Below are 17,692 nucleotides of genomic sequence, written 5' to 3'. Positions count from 1 at the left end.
GAATTAAAACTTAGACATAATATATTCAAAGGACTTTAGATATTTTTTCATTTAACTTCATCATAACAGTTTTAACCCAGCCTATTGTTCTCCATATCTTTTCTCTCTTCCCCCTGAATGAGTTGGTAAGAAAATTGCTGCATCCATTCTGATTAGCCAGCATAATAAGGCAATGTGAAACTGATTTAAAGTCTCTTCCACTGGAGATGTCAAAACAGATGTTACTTTCCTACAGGATGACAGCACTGGACCCAAAATGTCAAACATAATTAAAAATTGTATTTTCAAATGTACTCCACAATTTATATGTACTGAAAGTACACCTTACCTTTTGAACTTATGTGCTGCTGTGCTCTGCAAAATGGAGAGGCTTTATTTTCCTTTAGATGCCATTTGGAAATGAAATCATTTCATCAATCGGTACTCAGAGGTTTCCTCCAGGATTTGGCATGAAAAAACTGGCATTTCATTAAAATGTGCTGACAACTCAAAGAACTGTTCTAGCAGGACTGATTCCATTCACCCTTCTCTCCATGAATATCAAGGTTTCTCCCAGTGGGTTATCCAAATTAGAGAATAAATTAAAGTGTCTTTCTTTTTATGATGGTATCATTCACTTCATTCTCTAAAAGAAGAGGGTTAGAAGTTTTATGTTGTTTAGTCATATTTATTGATTATTTACTAAGTTTCTCTCAATATCTTTCCCTTGGAAACTTGAGTAATAAAATACTTGAGTAAAAAAAAAAGCAGTACCTTTGCCTTTTTATGATGTGTTCATAATGAATTGGTAGTACACAATTCACCATATAGATCAAAGAATAGTGCCATAAATTTGTGCATTTATAGGGAAAATAAGGAATCCCAAAATCTTGGGTACTGCAAAAGAGGACCTGTGTTTCCACATACACCGTGTATAATCCGAGGAACTCTGACCCACTCAACCACAGCGACTTACCTTCAGCCTTCAAGCGTAACTTGTTACTCATGTGTTTATCTCCTTTACTAGAAAATAAGTTTCCTGAAAGCAAGAAACTTATTATGTTCGTGTGTTTTTCAGCTGCAGAGTCTTGGCACCTTGCATATAGGTGGCTCCCAGTAGAAAATTTAGTTAGAGGGTTGGAAAACCTTATACAGAACTTCTGCCCTCTGAAGAGTGGGGCAGTGCAGCATAGTGGTTCCGCACACCTGCTCCAGCACCTGGCTGCTTGGTTTTGAATCTCAGCTCTGCCACTTGCTAATCTGTGACTTTGGGTAGGATGTGCTTGGCTGTGCCTCTGGTTATTGTAATATGGTTATTGTGAGGATTAAATACGATAATGTGCATATGTTATTAGAACAGTGCCTGGCTCATGATCAAGCATTTGATCAGTACTAGTTTCTACCACGACCATCCTCCCTCAATGCGTTAGTGATAACAATAACCTGTGGTGAGATTCAGGTGGTTTTAGTGAACGGAGTCACACCCTTACCGCTCAGGTATGTGCACAAACCACTAACTTCAGAAGAGCTCTGGGCAGTAGATTTTCAGGGAGCAATTACTGTAAGCCAAGGAATTCAGAGAGTTATATGTTGGGAATTGGAATGAGGCAGCAGCCTTCATCATTTTGGATCATATAGGTTTGAAAGTTCTTGGGGAAGTTTTCTTCCTAGTCACTTGTCAAAAGCTGACCCTGGAAATGCTCATCTGATCTCGCTGCTGGAGGCTTTCTTTTTCTTCCCTAATCACAGATACTGTGTTCCATCATCAATTTCAGCTGTTTCTTATTAGTAAACTTGATCCTAGCTTGGCTTTTTTCTGATTTTAAAGAATATATCTCTAGGGTTCCACTCTGTTCAGTATGTTTGGTGCTAGTTTCCATTTAGTTTATTAAGAAAGTTTCTTTCTGTTCCTAGGTTACCAATAGTTTTTGTTAATATAGACACTGAATCTTACCAAGTGCCTTTCTAAGCAGCTATTAATCATGCTTTCACCTCTTATTAGAGCGAATTGTGGTAGCAGACTTCCTAATATTAAGCCACACTTGTGTTCCTGGCTGAAAGGCATCTTGGTAATGGTGTATATTCTGATATGTTACTGCATTCTATTTGAAAATTTCTTGGTTTTTTTATATCAGTAAATTATTTTTTGTCTATTTCGTCTTCTTTCCCTGCCAAGCCCAAATAAGTGAAGTAATATACCTGTCTATATATGAGAAAGCAGTTGTTATAAATACTAAACAAAAGCTACATAAGATGAAAACAAAATCAAATTAATGATGAAGTAACAAAAATGATGAGTAAAAAGAGAAAACAGACGTTTGATCACTTCTTTTATATGAGGGGGTCATACCATGTCATTTTAGTTCTGAAGCCATAAAATGATTACATTTAAACTCATAGAGATAGTCACCATTACATCTAAAAATCAGCCACAATACTTTCACGTACTGAAAGTGTGAGATATGACAGAGGAACCACAAAGGAAACAGAGATTGTGTATCAAAATAAAGGGAACGGAACAGAGCAAAAAGGCAAAAAAAAATAGGGCTACAAAGAAATAAACATGAGTGCAGGGAATTAATTCCAAACATCTGTCATAGAAATGAAGACATGTGAGATAAAAGCCACTTTTTAAAGGAAATATATTTCTATATTGAGTAAAAAGAAAAGAAGCAATAGGCCCCAATCACATACTGCATATGAGATCACATCTAACATAATGTAATTCGTAGTTTAAATATAAAAGGGTAGGCAAAAGAAAACCAAGAGTATACAAATAAACACAGAACAAATAGAGCAATATCAATGTCGGGCAAAGGTGAATGCAAAATGGAGATCACTAGAAAAAACAAAGAGAGGTGCTTTGTGGGCGTGTGCACCAACACACACAAATGATTCCTTGTTCAGGTTAAGTGTCAGGTAAGTTCCTTAGAGAAAACATATATTTTGAGATTCCTTGCATATTTGAGTTGAATTTATTTTTAGGTCACCTTTACACCTGAGGGAAATTTGGCAAATTAAATTTACATTAAGATAATACTGTCCATTTCCAGGAATGATTAAAATGAAACTATGAGGTGTTACCAAGAATTAGGGAGGATGTGGAGCAGTTAGAATTCTCCTATGTCACTGTAGCAGTAATCTGCAACCTGTCTGCTATGGCACACTAGTGGGCTGGGAGACGATCTTAGGGTGCTGCAAAATTTTTTAAAGATAATTAATTAAATTATTTTTGAAAGAAGTTCAAAACACAGTAAGTATATTCCTTTTTTACCCCCCCCCTTTTTTTTTGATCAACATAATTGAAGTGGGCCACAGAAGTTTAACTATAGGTTCAAGTGTGCCGTGAGACAAAAAAGATTGAAAAACATTGCACTATAGGAATATATATGGGTACCTATTGGTACCACCGCTTTGGAAAACTCCTTGGAAGTATCTGACACTGACCTAACAATTCTACTTGTTAACTAACACATCACAGCAAAACTCTTTGTAATAGCCCCAAACTAGAAGCAACCCAACATATATGGGCACTAATTCATGGATAGTCATCACTATAGTACATACGACAGGGAAGACCCTCACAAACGATGTTGAGTAAAAGAAGCAAGTCACACCAGAATACATACTTCGTATTCCATTTCTATAAAATCCAAAAATGGGAAAAACTAAGTCATGGTTTTAGAAGACAAGAGGGAGTCCAAGGAACACATCTGTGGCACTATAAATTATTTTTTTCTTTACCCATGCAGGTATTGGTTACACGGAAATTTTCACCATGTTGGAATTTTGTTAACTTTTTTGTTTTTTCTAATTATGCAACTTTTTGTATGTATGTTATACTTCAATAGAATTTTTAAAAGAAAAGCAAAAACAAAAGGATTAAAAAATCTTCCAACAGCTCGGTGCCTATAGTGCAGTGAATAGAGCACCACCACATACATCAAGGCTGGGGGGTTCGAGCCCGGCCCCAGCTTGCTAAACAGCAATGACAACTGCAACCAAAAAACAGCCAGGCATTGTGGTGGGCACCTGTAGTCACAGCTACTTGGGAGGCTGAGGCAAGAAAATCACGTGAGCCTAATAGTTTGAGTTTGCTGTGAGCTGTGATGCCATGGCACTTTATGGAGGACAACATAGTGCAACTGTGTCTCAAAAAATGAAATGAAATGAAATAATAAAAAAATAAAAGATTAGGTGGTGCCTGTGGCTCAGCGTGGTGAGGGCACCGAGTGGTGGGTTTGAACCCGGCCCCAGCCAAACTGCAACAAAAAAATAGCCAGGCATTGTGGCTCATGCCTGTAGTCCCAACTACTTGGGAGGCTAAGTCAAGAGAATCCCCTAAGCCCAGAAGTTGGAGGTTGCTATGAGCTGTGATGCTATGGCACTCTACCGAGGGCAATAAAGTGAGACTCTGTCTCTAATAAATAAATAAATAAGAAAAGATCTTGCAAGCAAATTCTCCTTAATTCAATTCCTATTTACCTGAGTAAATTGATGCCTTTCTAACTAAAATAGGCTAATGTTTACTCACTTCACTGCAGAGGAAATAAAAAAGATCCAAAGGCTCTAGAAGCCAGTGCTAGGGAACTTTGTCTCTAAGCTCTTTCTCTCTTATTTTGTCTACACGTTTACACTTTTATGTCATGATCAGTTCACTAGTCACCACTGTCTTTTTTTTTTTGAGACAGAGTCTCATTCTGTCACCCTAGGTAGAGTGCCCTGGTATCTTAGCTCACAGCAACTTCAAACTCTTGGCCTCAAATGATCCTCTTGCCTCAGCCTCTGAGTAGCTGGGAATACAGGCACCTGCTACAACACCTGGCTACTTTTAGAAACAGGGTCTTGCTCTTGCTCAGACTGGTCTGGAACAGTGAGCTCAGGCAATCCACCCGCCTTGGCCTCCCAGAATGCTAGGATTACAGGCATGAGCCACTGTGTCCGGCCTCTGTATCTTTTTAAATTTCACTTTTTTTTTTTGCAGTTTTTGGTCGGGGCTGGGCTTGAACCTGCCACCTCCAGCATATGGGCCAGCTCTCTGCTCCATTGAGCCTCAGGCGCCACCCTTTAATTTCACTTTTTTAAGCTGTGAGAGAGGTGGAGAAAATAATCACCATTGTCTTTTGATGTGGTGATTATTTCCTTCTACTCAGATACCTTTTTTAACTGCTCCTATCCTGGCCAAGTCATTCCTAGGAGATTATTTCTCATGTCTTCCTCTTTTATTTACTGCAAAGTTGGGTGGGTTTGCAACCATAGCCTTTAATTCTGTTTATTTAAGGAAGCTAGGAACATGAAACATTTTTCATATTTCCCCTGGCAAGCCAAGTTCTTTAGGTGGTCCTCAGTGGAAATTAATAAAATTTTCTGTAGATTTCTCCATTAAACTTTCTGTCTTACTGGGTCAGTCTTCCCAGAAATGCAGATTTATACATTTTTTTCCCCCAATTGGATCAAATTTGTTTGTGTCCAGGTGATAATGTGGTTAACAATATGGACTACAGCAACTAAACATCAGAGTACACATTCTGGCCCCAACTATAGGCAGATTACTTCCCTCTGTGGGCCTCAATTTCCAAGTTTATAAAATGGAGATAATAATAGGCTTTATCTCTTTGGTTGTAATCAAATGTATATAAATTAATCCACGTAAATTAAAAATGTGTCTAGTACATTAGGTGTTAGCTCTCATTATTGGTTCTTAGTTAGTAATGCCTTGGGTAGGATGCTGACAGATTTCCATAATTGTTACACTGATAACTTCAGTCTTTGATACTTTAATTCTTTTGTAATCATTTCTGTTAATTTTAGAGTGTATACCACCATTGGGGGATGGGAGGATATGTGTTTCTCATTCTTCTTAAAATGAAACACCAAATTTTAGGGAGAAAAACTAGCATTATGAGGTAGTATAGGGATGAAAGGGAAAAGGAATGGAGGCATACAATAAATGGTCAAGACTATGTATTTTTTCCTATTCACTCTGCCTCAAATGTATACTACATTTCTTCAAAAGCTAAAGCTTCTCTATGGCTCGCCCTTTGCTCCTAGACCTTCCATGTACAGTTCTGCTTGTCATTTGGGTAGGCTGAGGACAGGGGTGGAGAAAGGAGGTCCAAAATCATCCAAAAGGAGCCAGCCCTAAAGCTGTCCTTTTAACTCTACTCTTCTTAATCCTCAGGGAACTGCATATGTCCCCAGTTGCTTATGTTCCTTTTTTCCAAAACAGGGGTATGAGAGGAACTTTTCCAAGAAAGACATCAGTATAAATATGAGTTTTAAAAAATTAAGCTTTCTCCGTATTCCTTGCGCTCATCTAGAAGTCTGGTTCTTCCCTTCCCCACTCCCCCATTATTCTAACTTTCTAAATCACCAGATCACCAGGTATGGCGTAAAGAACTGAAAGTTTCTGATAACAAGAATTCTGCCTTCAGGTTTGGTTGTTTGGTTTTTTTTTAAGCTTTTGATTAAGTTGATTAAACTGTGATTCAAAACTTTAACCTGGTATATGAGACATTTTGTGACATTTTAAGAATGAGAAGCTGCACCACACAGCTCTAGTGAGACTTGTAGAACTGTGTTCCATGATTCTGATTAAATGCAATCATGGATTACAATTCATCAGCCGTGGTGGAAAGGTTAATTAGTTGACTCTGTAATCAGTATATGTATGCATGTTTATCAGTGTGATAAGAATGAAAAAAAGATTGACTCATGGAAGAGTGGGCTGAATTTATTACTTTGATCAGCTATCATCTCTTTGAATGTTGCTCCCCTTCTCAAAAAAATCTCAGTCTGCCCCATCTTGATAGATTATAATTGGTATACACTCTCTTGTGCTCTTTCAGAATTGTCTTATTTGGGGGGAAACAAATGCATTAGAGTAGTGGTTATTAATCTTATATTCAAATTATAATACTTGAGAAGCCTTTTAAAACTTCCATTGCATATCTACTTGACTGGCCTGGGAGAGTACATTCCAAAGACTGAAATCATCGGTGTTATAACAGCCCATGGACCGTTTCTCAGGCCCTAACTAGCTGCAAGACTGGAGTATGCCCAGTCCGGAGTATACCATAGCCTAGACTATACCCACCAGAGGTGACCCACAGGGCTGTTTCTTGGGCCAGATCATGGGCATATAGTTTGCTTGGCCTAGGGGAGATCCCCTTTACAATAGCTAAAAATAATGCAGGTATAAGAATAAATTTAACCAAGGAGGTAGAGGACCTCTATGAAAAAAAGTACAAAATACTAATGAAAGAAATTAAAGAGTATACAAACAAGGCATCCCCTACTTATGGGATTAATATTGTTAAAATTGTAGAAATCTATAAGTTTGATGAAATTCCTATGAAAAACCAATGATAGTCTTCACAAAAATAGAAAAAAGTCCTAAAATTTGTAGAATTTCAAAACACTTCAAATAGTCAAAGTCATTCATGTACAAAGCCATAAACAAGGAAATTAAACATCTCAACAGGAAAGAAAACAAATACCACTGAAAAATGAGCAAAGGAACTAAACAGATATTTTTCAAAAGAAGACATGCAAATGACCAATAAATATAAGAAAAATTGCTCAACATCCCTAATCATAGTCATGGAAATGCAAATCAAAACCATGATGAGATATCATCGCACCCCAGTAAGGATGGCTATTATCAAAAAGACTAAAAAATCTTGTTTCTCAGGATATGGCGAAAGAATAATTTTTATACACTGTAAGTGGGAATGTAAACTAGTATAGCCATATGGAGAACAGTATGGAGGTTCCTCAGAAAACTATTATACAAATTCAACTACTATATGATCCAACGGTCCTACTATTTTCTTTATACAAAGAAAAGGAAAATAGTATATAATAATAATGCAGTCCTGTATTCAATGCAACACTATTCACAATAGCCAAGATACGGACTCAATCAAGTGTGCAACAACAGATGAATGGCTAAAGAGTATGTGATATATATACATGCACAATTGAATACAGTTCAGCCATAAAAAGAATCAAAGCCTTTAATTTGCACCAACATGGATGGAACTTGTAGATATTAAGTGAAATAAGCCAGGAACAGAAAGCTAAACATTACATGTTATCACACATAATGTGGAAGCTAAAAAAATGTTACCGTGTAGAAGCAAAACGTAGAACAGAGGATGCCAGAGGCTGGGAAGGGAGTAGGGATAGCAAGGGATGGAGGGAGAGTTATTAAAGGATATAAAATTACAGCTAGATAAGAGGAATAAATTCTAGTGCTCTGTACCAGAAGTCCCTAACATTTTAGGGACCAAGTCCTGCTTTGATGGAAGATGATTTTGCCACAGACCGAGGAGAGAGATTTGGGGATGATTCAAGAGCATTACATCTCCACCTCCACCTCCTCCATTCTCACAAGGAGCATGCAACTTTGATCCCTCCCTCACGTGCACAGTTTACGCAGGGATTCTGTAAGAATCTAAAGCTGCTGCTTCCCCGACAGGAGGCGGAGCTCAGGCAGTGACGTCAGCAATGGGGCGTGGCTGACAATACAGATGCAGCTTCCCTGACGGTTACCTGTTCCTCACCTCCTACTGTGCGGCTGTTGGGGGATGCTCTAACCCGCCACAGAAACCGACTCAGATCCATGGGGCTGCGGGGGCGCTGCAGCTCTATACCACTATAGGATGGTTATAGTTAACAATAATATAAATATATAAATAGCGAAAAGGAGGATATCGAATTGTCCCCAACACCAAAACTATGATAAATGAGATGATGAATATGCTAATTACCCTATCTGAACACTATACATTGCGCGTATTGAAACATGACTCTGTATCCCAGGAATATGTACAATTATTACTTGTCAATTACAATTAAATTAATCAAATACTTTTTTAAATCCCATTGTGAAGTTCACATTCCACCTTAATTAAATCAAAATTCTGAGAACAAAGCATTTTGAAAAGTTATTCAGGTTATTCCAAAGTACAGCCAAGACTGGAAGCCACTGAGGTTGAGCCTCTTACTCCACTCCTGCCGTGGATACAAAGATTAGTCAATCACTCAAGGACCAAAAAGATAAAGTTATTTGTGTTATGTGGACATGATTTTAAGTTATTAAAAAGACATTCCTAGTTCAATAAGTTTTTACTCAAATCAGTTGCAAGTAATTTGAAGACATAATTAAATATATATGTTTTACATGCACACATACAAAATTAAGTCACATATCTAAGTATCGTTCGGCAGTTCAATTCATTACTGTGAACATGATAAGAAATCATAATTTGTTAAAACAGTTTCTAGGAAAATAGAACTCTCGAGTGTTTCAATTAAAGGTTTTTGTTGTTGTTGGGGGTTTTTTGCCGTTTTTTGGCCCGGCGTAAGGGGCGGGCACCCTATTCCTTTGAGCCACAGGCGCCGCCCTCAATTAAAGTTCTCTTTACAACATGACATCCAATCACTTTTGTGCATTTTTAATAAAATTATTATAAGGAAATATGCCTTGGGTAAGGGATATTGAAATACAAAGGAATATACAGCACTGACACTAAAATACACATAGTGAAATCTCTCTTTTTTTTTTGGAGGCAGAGTCTCACTTTGTTGCCCTCGGGAGAGTGCTATGGCATTACAGCTCACAGCAACTTCCAGCAAGATTGGGCTTAGGCTATTCTCTTGCCTCGGCCTCCTGAGTACCTGGGACTGCAGGTGCTCGCCACAACACCCGACTATTTTTTTGATGCAGTTTGGCCCGGGGCCAGGTTTGAACCCACCACCCTCGGTATGTGGGGCTGACGCCCTACTCACTGAGCCACAGGCACTGCCAGTAAAATCTCTTTTTAAAAGCTGGCCCTAGAGGACAGGATCAGAATCTATAGGACAGGTGCCTTTTTAAATAAAGGTCTGGGGTTCAAGACATCTTTTAAACCCTCGTAAGGACTTGCCAAAGTATGTAACGTCTTGACCGGTTCCTGCTAATGTGAGTTTTTCTGGGAAGAGAAGTCATGGCTTTAATGAGATGCTTCTGCACAGGGAGGGGAGGCTGCTCTAAGTTTGGGGGGGGATGTTGTACTGCAGTTGCTGAGCTGTAGAAATGGCAGCACATCTCCATCTTTGTGAAAACAGCTGGGATGATGCCCTGAATCTCCTCTCAGACAACTTGGATTTAAGAATCAGTTCTGCAATTTACTTGCTGAATAAATGCAGCTTTCCAAGTTTCAGGCTTCTGGTCTATAAAATGATGATAATATCCATCCTACCTACCTTGCCAAATTGCTATAAAGTTTAAAATTAAACAATTCAGCAATAAATGCTGAACTAAAAGACAAGAAAAGGTTGATCATAAAAGTGCAAGCCCCATGTTGAGTAGACTAGGCCAGGCCTGGTGAACTCTAAGCCCAAAGAAGAGTCAGATGTGAAATAATGGTTTACACATTATTTAAGCAAATCTTTGGGAATATGGTCGACATATGTTTGGGGCTTTCTCTACAGTGTGTAGCTCTTCGACATGTGCATGTTTGAACAGAACCACAATTCAGGAAAACCGTGACACAGTGGTGATTTAACAGACAGCAATAGAAGAAAACCCAGGGTCCAAAGAGGGCAACACACCGTCATGAATCTTCTTGGTGACATGTCCAAAAGAAACATGAATGAAAAGAGGGAGAACCATGGTGGCTTTATGTGACTGAGAGGGCCTACTCAGGGATATCAGGGGACCCTATCTGAGGGCTGGCAAACAAGTTGAAGACATTTAAAGTGTATGTGTGTGTGTGAAGTGGTGGTGAAGTTTGTGTTTTCTTATCAAGAAATGACAGGGAGCTACAGCCTACGTCTATCTGGTGTTATCACTAAAAAAACAGCTGTGTTACAATTCACTTAGTTCTATTTTTCTGCATATGAGGGGTGTGTGTATACACATATATGTGTATAATTTTTTTCTCTAAATAAATTCAGTTGTCTACATACTTCTATTTATAGTTTAACTAATTAATCATTGTGTTTTCATACACAATAAAGTTTATGATCTTGTGCATGTTATATCTGCCTGACATGGCCTTCTTAAAAGTATATTTTTAAATCCCTCTCTTTTGTTTCTTTCCCATGCACACACTCACCCAAGAGCACTCACTCACACATCCACACACACGTACTTGACTAAGGCACTAACAGGCTTAAAGGCTTGATTTTGTATTTCTGGATTAGAGCAGGATTTGTTAATAGCCATAATTATAAACAGTATCTCTTTCTTACAGTGCTTATCTGTCACAAAGTTAAATGAGGTTTCATCTTTACTTCAAAATTGATTTTTACCTCTTTTTCAGGAAGTTTTTTTTTAAATTTAGAATGTTATAGGGGTACGTGTGTTTTCTTTTCATAATTTGTTTTTGTATATTTTAAGTCAAAGTTATAGGTGTGCCCTTCATCCAGAAAGTGTGAAATGCACTCATACAATGTACCTGCTGTGTGAAAAATTACCTATCCCCTTCTCTTCTCCCATGTACTTGAATTTCATTGAGTTTTGCTTCTGTATGAGCATATAGGGGTTGATCAAGTTCCATTTGGGGATGGAGTACATGTGGTGTTTGTTTTTCCATTCTTGCTATTACTTCATCATTTAAGAGCATGGTTTTCAACTCCATGCACATTACAAAAGATAATAGATCATCATCTTTTTATAGCTGAACAGTATTAACACATTCGTGTTTTGATGGGCACTAAGATTGTTTCCGCATCTTTGTGGCTGTGAATAGTACCACTATAAACATTCAAGTACATGTATCTTTTTCGTAGAATGTCATTTTCTTTCCTTTGGGTAAATACCTGGTAGTGGGATTGTAATATCAAATGGTAGGTCTACTTTAAGCTCTTTAAGGAATCTCCATACTATTTTTCATAGGGGTAGAACTACTTTGCCTTCTCACCAACTATATACGAATGTCCCTTTCTCTCCACATCCACACTGCTGTCTGTTGCTTTGGGACTTTATGGTGTGAGCCATTCCCACTGGGGTAAGGTGGTATCTCAGTGTGATTTTTATCTGCATTTATCTGACGATGCAAGATGTTGAGCATTATTTCATATTTCTTGGCCATTAATCTAGCTTCTTTAGAAAAGTTTTTGTTCATGTCACTTGCCTAACTTTTTAATGGGGTTGTTTGATCTCTTCTTGTCAATTTGCTTAAGTTCTTTGCAGATTCTAGTTATCAGTCCTTTATCAGGCAAGTAGCATGCAAATGTCTTCTCCCATTCCAGAAGTTGTCTACTTGCTTTGTTGATTGTGTCCTCGACTGTGCAGAAACTTTTTAACTTCACCAAGTCCCATTTATTTATTTTTGTTGTTGCTGTGATTTCCTTCGGGTTGGGGGTCTTCATAAATATTTTCAACATATCTATAAGGCCAATATCTATAAGAGTATTTCAAACATTTCCTTCTAGAATTGTTATATCTTGTGTCCTGGTTTAAGTCTATCATCTATAATGAATTAATTTTTGTGAGAGGTGCAGGTTCTGTTTCAGTTTTCTGCACATGGCTGTCTAGTTCTCCCAGCACCATTTATTGAAAGGAGATTCTCTTCTCCAGTTATTGATTTTATTTGCTTTGTCAAAGATCCAATGGAAATATGAGGATGGTTCCATATCTAGATACTCTGCTCTGATCCACAGAACTATGTCTCTGTTTTTATGCTAGTACCATGCTGTTTTGATTACTATTGCTTTGTGGAATAGCTTGAAATCTGGAAAAGTGATGCATCCAGTTTTGTTCTTAGTATGTAAGATTGCATTGGCTATTCATGGTCTTTTTATTTAATATAATTATTATCATTGTTATAAATTCTCTTGGGCTTTTTTTCCCCACTGTTTTTTAGCAATATTTGTTTATGGATTCTTTTATGAGATTTTTATCAAAAATGTTTTAGTACCCATGTACACAGCAATCAAAGACATACTCAAGAACAAATGAATGTAACATCACATCTTACTACCGTCTTTGATCCCATTTTCTCCTTCCTCTACCTCTGATCATTCATCAGGCATTGAGGCTCTTCTGTCTTATTCTCTCACCTGATTCATGTCTGTGTCCACACTGAAACATCATCACTGTCCCAAACAAACCACATTGCTGCACCTTGGGCCAACATTGCATCCTCTGTAAAGGACTTCCTCCTGTTCCCTGGTGAACAGCATGTCATGTTTGAAAAGCTCAAGTATTATATATTTTCTAGAGTTTCCTAAAAAAGGTCTTCCCCTCCAGGTGGAATTAATTACTCCCTCATCTGAGCTTAGAAGAATTTCATAATCAGACTGAAATATATTAACATTCAGAGCTAACCTATAACTTGACACTCTTTCAAACTGATATCATGTAAATTTTAATATACATTTTTAAGGAACAAGAAGAAACTAATTTTCCATTAAAAAAACTTGGATGACTGGTACTTTATGTCACAATATAGATTTACATCATATAAGGATAGAAGTTTGATTAAATTGCAATTGTTTTTATTTAGCTTTGTCAACATTTATTTATTTTTTATTATTAAATCATAGCTGTGTACATTAATGTGATCATGGGGAACCATACATTGGTTTTATAGACCATTTGACACATTTTCATCACACTGGTTAACATAGCCTTCCTGGCATTTTCTTAGCCATTGTGTTAAGACATTTATATTCTACATTTACTAAGTTTCACATGTACCCTTGTAAGATGCATCACAGGTATAATCCCACCAATCACCCTCCCTCCACCCACCCTCCCTCCCTCTCCTCCCTCTCCTTCCCCCTATTCTTAGGTTATTAACTGGGTTATAGCCACAAATTAGTTTCATGGTAGGGCTGAGTACATTGGATACTTTCCTTCTGTTCTTGAGATACTTTACTAAGAAGAATATGTTCCAGCTTCATCCATGTAAACATGAAAGAGGTAAAGTCTCCATCTTTCTTTAAGGCTGCATAATATTCCATGGTGTACATATACCATAATTTATTAATCCATTTGTGGATCCATGGGCACCTGGGCTTTTTCCATGACTTAGCAATTATGAATTGGGCTGCAATAAACATTCTGGTACAAATATCTTTGTTACGATGTGATTTTTGGTCTTCTGGGTACATACCTAGTAGAGGAATTATAGGATTGAATGGCAGATCATTTTTAGATCTCTAAATGTTCTCCAAGCATATTTCCAAAAGGAATGTATTAATTTGCATTATCACCAGCAGTGTAGAAGTGTTCCCTTTTCTCCACATCCACATCAACATCTCTGGTCTTGGGATTTTGTGATATGGGCTAATCTTACTGGAGTTAGATGATATCTTAAAGTAGTTTTGATTTGCATTTCTCTGATGATTAAAGATAATGAGCATTTTTTCATATGTCTGTAGGCCGTGTGCCTGTCTTCTTCAGAGAAGTTTCTCTTCAAGTTCTTTGCCCAGCCTGTGATAGGATCACTTGTTCTTTTCTTGCTTATTTGTTTGAGTTCTCAGTGGATTCTGGTTATTAAACCTCTGTTGGAGACATAACCTGCAAATATCTTCTCCCATTCTGAGGGCTGTTTGCTTGCTTTACTTACTATGTTCTTGGCTGTGCAGAAGCTTTTTAGTTTGATCAGGTCCCAGTAGTGTATTTTTGAAGCTGCTTCAATTGCCCCAGGGATCCTCCTCATAAAATACTTGCCCAGACCGATTTCTTCAAGGGTTTTCCCTGCACTCTCTTCTACTATTTTTATAGTTTCATATCTTAAGTTTGAATCTTTAATCCAGTGAGAGTCTATCTTAGATAATGCTGAAAGGTGTGGGTCCAGTTTCAGTCTTCTACAGGTTGCCAGCCAGTTCACCCAGCACCATTTGTTAAATAGGGAATCTTTTCCCCACTGAATGTTTTTAATTGGCTTGTCAAAGATCAAAGAATGGTAAATAGCTAGATTCTTCTCTTTGTTCTCTATTCTGTTCCAGACATCTACTTCTCTGTTTTTGTGCCAGTACCATGCTGTTTTGATCACTATCGATTTATAGTATAGTCTGAGGTCTGGTAGCGTGATTCATCCTGCTTTGTTTTTATTTCTGAGTAATGGCTTGGCTATTCGAGGTTTTCTCTTATTCCATATAAAACGAAGTATTATTTTTTCAAGATCTTTAAAGTATGACAGTGGAGCTTTAATAAGGATTGCATTAAAATTGTATATTGCTTTGGTAGTATGGACATTTTAACAATGTTGATTCTTCCCAGCCATGAGCATGGTATGTTTTTCCATTTGTTAACATTTTCAGCTATTTCTTTTTTTAGAGTTTCATAGTTCTCTTTATAGAAATCTTTAACCTCCTTTGTTAGATAAACTCCCAAATATTTCATCTTCTTTGGCACTACTGTGAATGGAATAGAGTCCTTAACTGTTTTTTCAGCTTGACTAATGTTGGTATATATAAAGGCTACCAATTTATGAATGTTGATTTTGTAACCTGAGATGCTGCTGAGATGATCACTTCTAAGAGTTTTGTAGTAGAATCCCTGGGGTTTTCCAGATATACAATCATATCATCTGTGAAGAGCGAAAGTTTGGTCTCTTCTGACCCTATATGAATATCCTTGATCACCTTTTCTTTCCTAATTGCAGTGGCTAAAACTTCCATTACAATGTTAAAGAGCAGCAGAGACAATGGACTGCCTTGTCTGGTTCCTGATCTGAGTGGAAATGATTTCAATTTAACTCCATTCAATACAATATTGGCTGTGGTTTTGCTGCAGATGGCCTCTATCAGTTTAAGAAATGTCCCTTCTATACCAATTTTCTTAAGTGTTCTGATCATGAAGAGATGCTGGATATTATCAAAAGCTTTTTCTGCATCGATTGAGAGAATCATATGGTCTTTGTTTTTTAATTTGTTTATGTACTGAATTATACTTATAGATTTACATATATTGAACCAGCCTTGATACCCTGGGATAAAACCAACTTGGTCATAATGTATAATTTGTTTGATGTGTTGCTGGATTCTGTTTGTTAGGATCTTGTTGAATATTTTTGTATCTATATTCATTAGTGATATTGATTTATAATTTTCTTTTCTTGTTGGGTCTTTTCCTGGTTTGGGGATCAGGGTGATATTTGCTTCATAGAATGTGTTGGGTAGTCTTCCTTATTTTTCTACATTTTAGAACAGGTTGAGTAATATAGGTACTACTTCCTCTTTAAAGGTTTGGTGGAATTCTGACTTGAAGCCATCTGATCCCAGGTTTTTCTTTGTAGGGAGATTTTGTATGGTTGATGCTATTTCGGAACTTGATATTGGCCTGTTCAACATTTCCACTTGATTCTGGCTAAGTCTTGGAAGGTGACATGCTTCCAACTATTAGTCAATTTCCTTCAGATTTTCATATTTCTGGAGAATAAAGTTTCTTATAATATTCATTAAGGATTTTTTGAATTTCTGAGGAGTCTGTTGTTATTTCGTCTTTATCGTTTCTGATTGATGAGATTAGAGATTTAACTCTTTTTTTCCTGGTTAGGTTAGCCAAATATTTATCTATTTTTTTGACCTTTTCAAAAAACTAACTTTTTGACTTATTGATCTGTTGTATAATTCTTTTGTTTTCAATTTCATTTAATTCTGCTCTAATTTTGGTCATTTCTTTTCTTCTACTGGGCTTGGGGTGGGAATGTTCTTCCTTTTACAGTTGCATGAGATGTCCCATTAAATTGTTAACTTCCTCTCTTTCCATTCTCTTGAGGAAGGTTTGCAATGGTATTAATTTCCCTCTTAGAATTGCCATTGCGGTATCCCAGAGGTTCCAATCATTCATGTCTTCATTGTTGTTTTCCAAATTTCCAAAAATTTGGCAATTTCCTTCTTAGTCTCATCTCTGGCCCAGCTATCATTCAGCATAAGGTTATTTAACCTCCATGTTTTTGTATGAGTATGCACATTCCTGATGTTACTGAGTTCAACTTTTATTCCATGGTGGTCAGAGAAGATGCAAGGAATAATTTCTATTCCGTTAAATTTACTGAGGTTAGACTTGTGATCTAAGATGTGATCGATTTTGGACTATGTTCTGTGGGCTGATGGAAGTATGTGTATTCAGTTTTGTTGGGATGAAATGTTCTATAGATTTCTGCTAAATCCAAATGTTGAATGGTTAGGTTTAAATCTAAAATTTCTTTCCTCAGCTTCTTATTGGAGCATCTATCCAACACTGCCAAAGGAGTGTTGAAATCTCCGACTATTATGGAGCTGGAGGAAATCAAGTTGCTCATGTCTGTTAGAGTTTCTGTTATAAATTGAGGTGCATTCTGGTTGGGTGCATAAATATTAGTAATTGAAATCTCATCATATTGAGTATTACCTTTAACAAATATGAAGTGACCCTTCTCATCCTTCCTTGCTTTTGTTGGTTTAAAGCCTATCGTGTCTGCAAATAGAATTGCAACATGTGTTTTTTGTGATTACTATTTGCCTAAAATATGGACAACCATCCTTTCACCCTGAGTCTGTATTTATCTTTTAAGATAAGATGTGACTCTTGTATGCAGCAAATATCTGGCCTGAGTTTTTGTGTCCAGTCAGCTAACCTTCGTTTCTGTAGAGGACAGTTTAAGCCATTCACATTAATGGAGAATATTAATAAGTCTGGTAAAATTTTGGGTATCAAGTTTTTTGAAAGTCCAGTGGACATTCTTAATCCTTTCACCACTGTGGAAGTTGGAGTTTGATCAAAAGT

General features: G+C 37.2%; 1 pseudogene; it reads right to left on the bottom strand.

Moving 5' to 3' along the window:
• Nucleotides 1-17,692, bottom strand: part of LOC128598346 (nischarin-like) — a 50,344-nt pseudogene that overhangs the window by 4,137 nt on the left and 28,515 nt on the right.

This window comes from Nycticebus coucang, chromosome 11, assembly GCF_027406575.1.
Source record: "Nycticebus coucang isolate mNycCou1 chromosome 11, mNycCou1.pri, whole genome shotgun sequence".
Taxonomy (NCBI): Eukaryota; Metazoa; Chordata; class Mammalia; order Primates; family Lorisidae; genus Nycticebus; species Nycticebus coucang.
The sequence above is the reverse complement of the archived record's forward strand: the minus strand, read 5'-3'. Positions and strand labels throughout refer to the sequence as shown.